At 37.8% G+C, this 7626-nt stretch overlaps 1 pseudogene; it reads right to left on the bottom strand.

Annotated features, from left to right (window-relative positions):
• Positions 1-1527: 1527 nt before the first annotated feature.
• On the bottom strand, positions 1528-2440 carry LOC144238954 (olfactory receptor 5P4-like; annotated as a pseudogene).
• Between the last annotated feature and the right edge of the window lie 5186 nt (positions 2441-7626).

Below are 7626 nucleotides of genomic sequence, written 5' to 3'. Positions count from 1 at the left end.
AGACTTCATTAAAATTAAAACTTGTGTTCATCAAAAGAGACAATTAAGAGAGAGTGATAAGGCAAACTGGAATGGGAGTATAACTTCCAAAGCACAAATCTGACAAAGGACTTGTAGACAGATTATAGTAAAACAAATCAATAAGAAAAGTACAATCTGAGAATAAAATTGGTAAAGGACTTGAAGAGACATAACACAAAAGGAGATATACAAATGGCTGATAAATACATCTTTAAAAAGGCTCAACATAAGAGGTCCAGGGAGATGAGAGGGAACACCGCCTGATTACTTCATTGTAAAACCTGGTGACTAGCCTGGGACTCTCTGGTGTTATCTTTCTAAAGAAACCATGGATAAATAACTTCATCCACCAGAAGGCTGTTACCAGGACTTTCTGAAGCTAGCTCCTTCTGCAGGTTGTCTTCTTATTCCTGACTGTAAAGAGTTATACTTTCACCAATTTATATTCCGTGAACATCGGATTGGGGAGAATTTGAATCTCCACTTGCTCTAGGATTCATATGACAGACACCACTTTTGTAATCATTGGAAAACCATATTTTAATCTTTAAACATGATTAATCAGACAGTTCTGGAGGCAGGGAAGTAATTCAGGAGGCTGAAAACTATTCAGACTCAATCGTAAACATCTAAAAGTCATGAGAGAAGTGTTGACAATGAACACTTTGTGAGATTTTTGGGAAAGGATGGCAGGTATTTCCTTGCCTGCATCAACCTGGGTGTCTTAATCATAATTTCATACCAACTGGCTTTCTGAAAGAAAGCTCTGCTGTGCCCCAACCTCCCCCCAGCAATGCTCCCCAGTAGTTTTTCCTACTATTCAAAGGCTTCAAAGACAAGTCTTTGCAGACAAACCTTTGAGGAATATGAAAAGCTACTGGGAATTTTCAAAGGAACTCTCAAAGCCTCAGCCTTCAGAATTCCTTCTGTGTTATCTGGATTGAGTTGCCTTTGTGGAAAAACTGTGGAATAAATTATTTTGGTCTGTTTTATTCTAGGTGGGAATAAATGTTTTTCATGACTCCAGTATAACTATTTCAAAATATTACGATAACCCTGTATAAGACAGGCCAAGTCTTCCAGAGAAAGTGACTTGGAATGGCAACACTACCATCAATTGCATTTCCATTGAGTACACAATGCTTTCTAAGATACTAATTTACAAGATGATATTTTAAAAATAATAACCTAACAGAAGAAAAAGAAAAACTCTGTAATCATGGACTCTTAACAGTGAGCAAAGGAGGAAAAAGTAAAACTACATTCTCCAGGTCTCCTAATGCTGAAATGTATACATTAAATTTAACCCAGCAGAATTTCATGAAATGATATATTTTGTGACCCAGAAAATTAAAAATTAAAATTAGCACCAAGTAACATACTGGCATTGTATATTTAAGATAGTTCTTCACATAAAGTGACAGGGCTAATGCACAACAAAAACATCTATCACATATGTTCCTGAAACTGTAGTTTTTCAGTTTATGGAATCACACTGAATTTCTTTCAAAATGACCTATGTTTTTTAGTCATCAGTTTTCTCATTGCCTCTTTCACCTCTTTGTTTCTCAGATTGTAGAGCAAGGGGACCACCACTGTATAGAACACAGACACCACTTTAATATGGTCAGATGAGTGGCTTGACTTTGGTATGACATAAACAAATGTGACTGTCCCAAAAAACAAAGTGAGGTGAGAAGTACAAGTAGAGAAGGCCTTGTGTCTCCCCTCAGAGGAGTGAATATTCAGGACTGAGTGCAGGATATGTAGATATGAAACAGCTATGATAAACAGTGTGATTACAATGATTGACCCAGCGAAGATGGCAGGAGCTATTACAGCAACATAAAAATGGGTACAGGAAAGCTTCACTAGTGGTGGGAGGCCACAGAAGAAATGGTTGATTTTATTTGGACCACAGAAAGCCAAGCTCAGCAAACAGCCAGTAAATGATGAAGCATTCACACATCCCCCCAGATAGGAAGCAACCAATAAGATGATACAGACTCTGGAAGACATGTGTGTAGAGAAGTGGAGCACAGATGGCCACATAGTGGTCATAGGCCATGACCGCCAGCAGGAATCACTCAGCCGTTCCAAAGACAACATCAGAGCTAAGCTGAGCCATACAGCTAGCGACAGGAATAGTAGTTCTCTCTCTGAGGAAACTCACAATCATAATGGGTGTGACTGATGTGGAATACCCTATATCCACAAAGGCTAAATGGCTGAGGAGAAGGTACATTGGGGTGTGAAACTGTGGGCTTCTGTGGATTAACACGATTATGCTGATATTGCCCAATATGGTAGCAGCATAGATTCCTAGAAAAATCACAAAGAAGATAGAACAAAGTATAGGATCCTCTGTTAAACCCAAAATAATGAATTCTGTCACCATTGTGTGGTTTCTGGCCTCCATCTTATTTGTAATGATGCCTATTGAGATAAAAACCAATGGATATTAAGAATAAATTCAATATATTCAATAAATTCAATGATTTCATAGTTAACATATTTACCATTCACCCATTTTTTTAAAGATTACTTTTTGTTTTGAGAGACAGAGCGAGCATGGGGGAGGGGTAGAGAAAGAGGGAGAGAGAGAATCCCAAGCAGGCTCTGTGTGACAGCAAGGAGCCCAAGGCAGGGCTGAAACCCACAAACTGTGAGATCATGACCTGAGCCAAAATTAAGAGTCAGACATTTAACCAATTGAGACACCCAGGTCCTCCCACCATTCACCCTATTAAAAAGTCAAAACAGGGGTGCCTGGCTGGCTCAGAAGATCATGAGGCTCTGGATCTTGGGGTCATGAATTTGAGCCCCATGTTGTGGATAGAGGTTACTTAAATAAACTTTAAAAAATCAAAATATAGATCCCTTTTGCCTAATGCTTATACTCTACAGAATGTTTTCAAATATATTTACTTTATGTGTGATTTGAGAATATTAATGTCCATTACTTTAAGGCCAAAGATACTCACAAAGAGACCAGTAACTCAGATAAGAGCACAGTTAGTGCTCACATTTGCATCATTTGATCAATTCAGGTTGTTGAATGAATACTTAAACCTGATGAGAAGCAGAATGGTCAAAGTGATTGACCTTATGCTAGTGTTCAGCAATATCCAATTTGCTTCTTTCTTGGTTACCTTGGAGACCACACCTCCCAGCCTCTTTGTGGTTAGGTAAGACCATAAACAGTACATGCCAATGGGCTAGTTGGGGAAATGCCATATGTCTTACCTCGATCAAATTAAATTACCAGGGGACAACTTTCTCTTCTTCTTCCACAGTGACATATTCTACATGATACAACTATAAGATAATGGTACCTCCTACCAGAGAGAGAAGAAATGTAATTGTTTTTGAAAGGAACACAGTTAACCATGTGTAGACCCCTGAATTTCCAAATGGAGTATTTGCTATTTAAAAAAACCCCTCAGCATTAATTTTTTTGTACAAAATATACAGATAAATAACTATCAGTATGCTACTCTCAGTCGATTTTATTATGAAGAATGTGTACCCTTTGTAGTGATGATTAAACCCATGTGATTTGATCAAGTTTTCATATGAATTAACTTGATACAGTAATGTAAGAATACTAAATCTCTAGCTTCATGAACTAGCCCCAGGATTGTCAGAGACTTAAAAGACACAAATCTAAAATACGTCTTAAGTGTTTATAAGAAAGTATATACATGAAAGACTCAAATGAGTTCAAAATATGATGTGGGTGCCAGTATGATATGGAGAATGTGATGTACAGTTGCTGCAATGAAAATAAAAGAAGGTTTCAAAGTCAAAATCTCTGGGGATAAATTTCAAGTCTGTCACTCACTAGCCAGGTGATCTTGAAAAGTTATATAATCCTTCTGAGAATCTGTATCCTTATTTTAAAAATTAAGATAATAATAATACTTGCCTCACATGGTTGCTGTGTTAAGTGAGATGGTGTATGTTAATACACCTAGCAATAGATAGCAGTAAACAAATGATTCATAACGGAGAGTTTACTTCAAACAAGCAACTAGTACTCCTACTACAAATGCATGGACATTAATAAATCAATAACAAAGAATGAATGTCACCTGCTGGTCAAATATTATGATAGAGACAAACTCTAGGAATCATCTCTGTATGACAGGGTTTATTTCTGCAGGATTTAGGGCTATTTAGAATGTACAACCTTTACCTCAGCATCAGATAGGCACAGATTTGTCAACATCCCGCTGAGAATCCAATGGGAGAAAATCCAATGAGACTGAGAAAATTAGGTGTGTTTATGTATGCCTACACCATTATGCCAGCTGAGGTACTCATTAAGGTTTCAGGGGCTTCATTTAGTCTTCTCATTATTTGTATTTAGATATTACAATGGCAAACATCGAATTCATTTTGAAATTTGATTTGGACCAACACAATTAATGTGGGCTATCCTTTGGTTATCTGTGATAGTTCTAAGCAGCAGCCATGATGAGGTGCCTAGAACTATTTTCTTTCCTTTTTCAAAAATTTTTAAAAATTTACATTTATTTGAGAGGCAGAGACAGAGCATGAGCTGGGGAGGGGCAGAGACAGAGGGAGACACAGAATCTGAAGCAGGCTCTAGGCTCCTAAATGAGCCTAGACATGGTTTGAACTCATGAACCGTGAGATCATGATCTGAGCTGAAGTTGGACACTTAACCGACTGAGCCACCCAGGTGTCCCTCCTAGAACTATTTTCTTAAACACTATCCTGTGGCTCACAGTTAGTCACACCTCAGGGAGTTGTGGAAGAGCCACAATGCTTTACTCCATGTGAAACTGATCCACAATTTAATTCAGCATTGGCATTTCCTGCTTATTATATAGATGCCCCCACTAAATCTCAGACTTCTTAAATTGATAGAGATGTGGTTATTGAAGATGCTTCTTCCTTCCTGCTCCATATTTTTCTCTATCCCAATCTTCCCTTTGAATAACCAAGAATCTCTTCCTTGTTCCTGATTTCCATACTGTTTTTCATGAGTGATGTTACTGTTTGTATTGCTCTGAAATTGCTTTCTTTTACTCAAAAATATTTTTTAAGATAATTCCTTGTAAGCATGTATTAATCTCCTTCAATCTTTTTAATGATTCATAGTATTCTAAGTATTTAATCAGTATTTATTTAGCTATACCCTGCCAATGTTGCATTGTGCTTATATACCAGTAGTTCTCTTGGATACAATCTAAGAAGTGAAATTACTGGATCAAAAGCTTTGCCCAATTTAAATTCTGATAGATAATGCTAAATTGCATTTTTCATTTTGTTGCATTTTTTGCATATATATTTATATGATATGCATATATATATTTATATATATTTATATGATATTCTGGGTAATTCCTAAAATCCATCTTCCAGTTCATTAATTCTCTCTTTAGTTATGTCTAATCTATTGTCTAACCTGTTTATTCTGAGTACATTTTTTATTTCTAGACTATCTCTTTGTTTTTTGTTTATTTTTCTAAATTATTGTGGTCTTTTCTAAAACAAAAGCCCATCTGAGATTTCTTATTCTTTTGCTTCTTCAAAAATATTAACCAATATGTTACAATGTCTACATATGTTGAATGACACATCTGTTACCTGACGGTCTAAATCTGTTCTTTGATGTGACTTCAGACATACTCTTGTTTTTTACAGTTTGCATTTGGGTTTGTTCTTTTATAATATCAAATTTGAACACGTCTTTTCTTAATGGGGCTCTGTGTTACTCTTGTCTAGCCTACGTTGAAAGTATATCCTCCCAAATAAGTTTTGTTCTTTATTTCTGCCACTTGCCTCTGTATCACTGGCTCAGGATAAATTGTGATGCTATTTTCTCAATTTGAAGGTTTACAGATGAGAAAGATAGTATAAGACAGTATACTGACAGTGTAACGATAGTATTTTGAAATTCAAACCCATATTTGGTATAGATGTTGTGCCAAAATTCCCAAGAGAGACCATTTTTTACCTCCAAAAGATTTAAGTTTCATGGATGAAAAATTGACTTTGTCTACCGTGCCAAGCAACACCACTTCAATATATCCCTTTCTGCAAGCAGCTACAATGTACAGTTATTCTAATCCCTGGAACTCTGGGAGGCTTGGGGACCTGGTCTTATTGAAAACTTAGTGTTCCAGAACCTGATACAATCTCCCTAAAGAATATATAGTTTCTTAACGTTAAAAAAATTTTTTTTAAATGTTTTATTTATTTCTAGGAGAGAGAGAGAGACAGTGTGAGCAGGGGAGGGTCAGAGAGAGAGAGGGAGTCACAGACCGAAACAGGCTCCAGGCTCTGAGCTGGCAGTCAGCACAGAGCCTGACGCGGGGCTTGAACCCACGAACCGCGAGATCATGACCCAAGCGAAAGTCGGACGCTTAACTGACTAAGCCACTCAGGCGCCCCTAAAAAATTTTATGAGAGAGAGAGGCAGCATGAGCAGAGGAGGGTCAGAGAGAGAGGGACACAGAATCCGAAGCAGGCTCCAGGCTCTGAGCTAGGTGTCAGCACAGAGCCCAACACGGGGCTCGAACCAACAAACCGTGAGGTCATGCCCTGAGCTGAAGTCAGCTGCCCAACCGACTGAGCCACCCAGGTGCCCCTCTCCCTAAAGATTTTAACAGCAAGGGTTACAGTTTACACTTTCAAGAGATTAGATTACCAAACTTTTAATGACCAGCTTCATGTTGGGAAAGACTGTGTTGATAATACTGATAATTATGATATATGTTGCTACAAGAGCTTAAAGGAAATGTCTTCTGAACCGAAGGAATATGAAATCCCATCACATATCTGTGTGGAGGTCAACAAAAATGCCCCACTCTCACATGGCAAGGGAAATCTCATCATTTTTCATTTTAGAGTCAATTTGTTTATTCTGTGATACTAGAAGCTGGCAGTAGGTTGAAAGTTCAAAGGCTCTGTGGTTTAAAGGAGACTCCATGCCTACTTGAGGCCAGTCAGCCCTGGCACACCCCAGGCATATGCTAAGTCTTCCTGTAATTTTTTACATTAGTAGCACACAATAAATAGACAAAATACAGTGATTTAAAGTCAGGAGGGCCATATTGCTAGTCAAACTGGTATGGAAAGTGATTGACAAAATATAACAGGATCTGCAAGATCACTTCTTGTCAAAAAAAAATTGAGATTTTGATTATAGTTTATTTATTTTAATGTTTTATTTATTTCTGAGAGAGAGAGAGAGAGAGAGAGAGAGAGAGAGAGGCAGCATGAGTAGGGGAGGGTCAGAGAGAGAGGGAGACACAGAATCTGAAACAGGCTCCAGGCTCCAAGCCAGCTGTCAGCACAGAGCCCAACACAGTGCTCAAACCCATGAACTGTGAGATCATGACCTGAGCCAAAGTCAGACACTTAACCAACTGAGCCACCCTGGCACCCCAAGATTTTGATTATAGTTTAGACTTGGATTGACTACCTCTTATTTTTGATGCCAATCCCTACACCAACAGCCAAAATTTTCCAGCTTCAGGATTAAAATATTTGTGGAAATATCTCAATTGTGGGTTTGAATGTCCTTCCTTTTTGTTTTGCCTTTATATTATTTGCATGTGATGTATTTTT

This window comes from Crocuta crocuta, unplaced genomic scaffold (genome assembly GCF_008692635.1).
Source record: "Crocuta crocuta isolate KB4526 unplaced genomic scaffold, BGI_CrCroc_1.0 scaffold382, whole genome shotgun sequence".
NCBI classification, from domain to species: Eukaryota; Metazoa; Chordata; class Mammalia; order Carnivora; family Hyaenidae; genus Crocuta; species Crocuta crocuta.
Note: the sequence above shows the minus strand (reverse complement) of the source record. Positions and strands in the feature narration are given on the sequence as shown.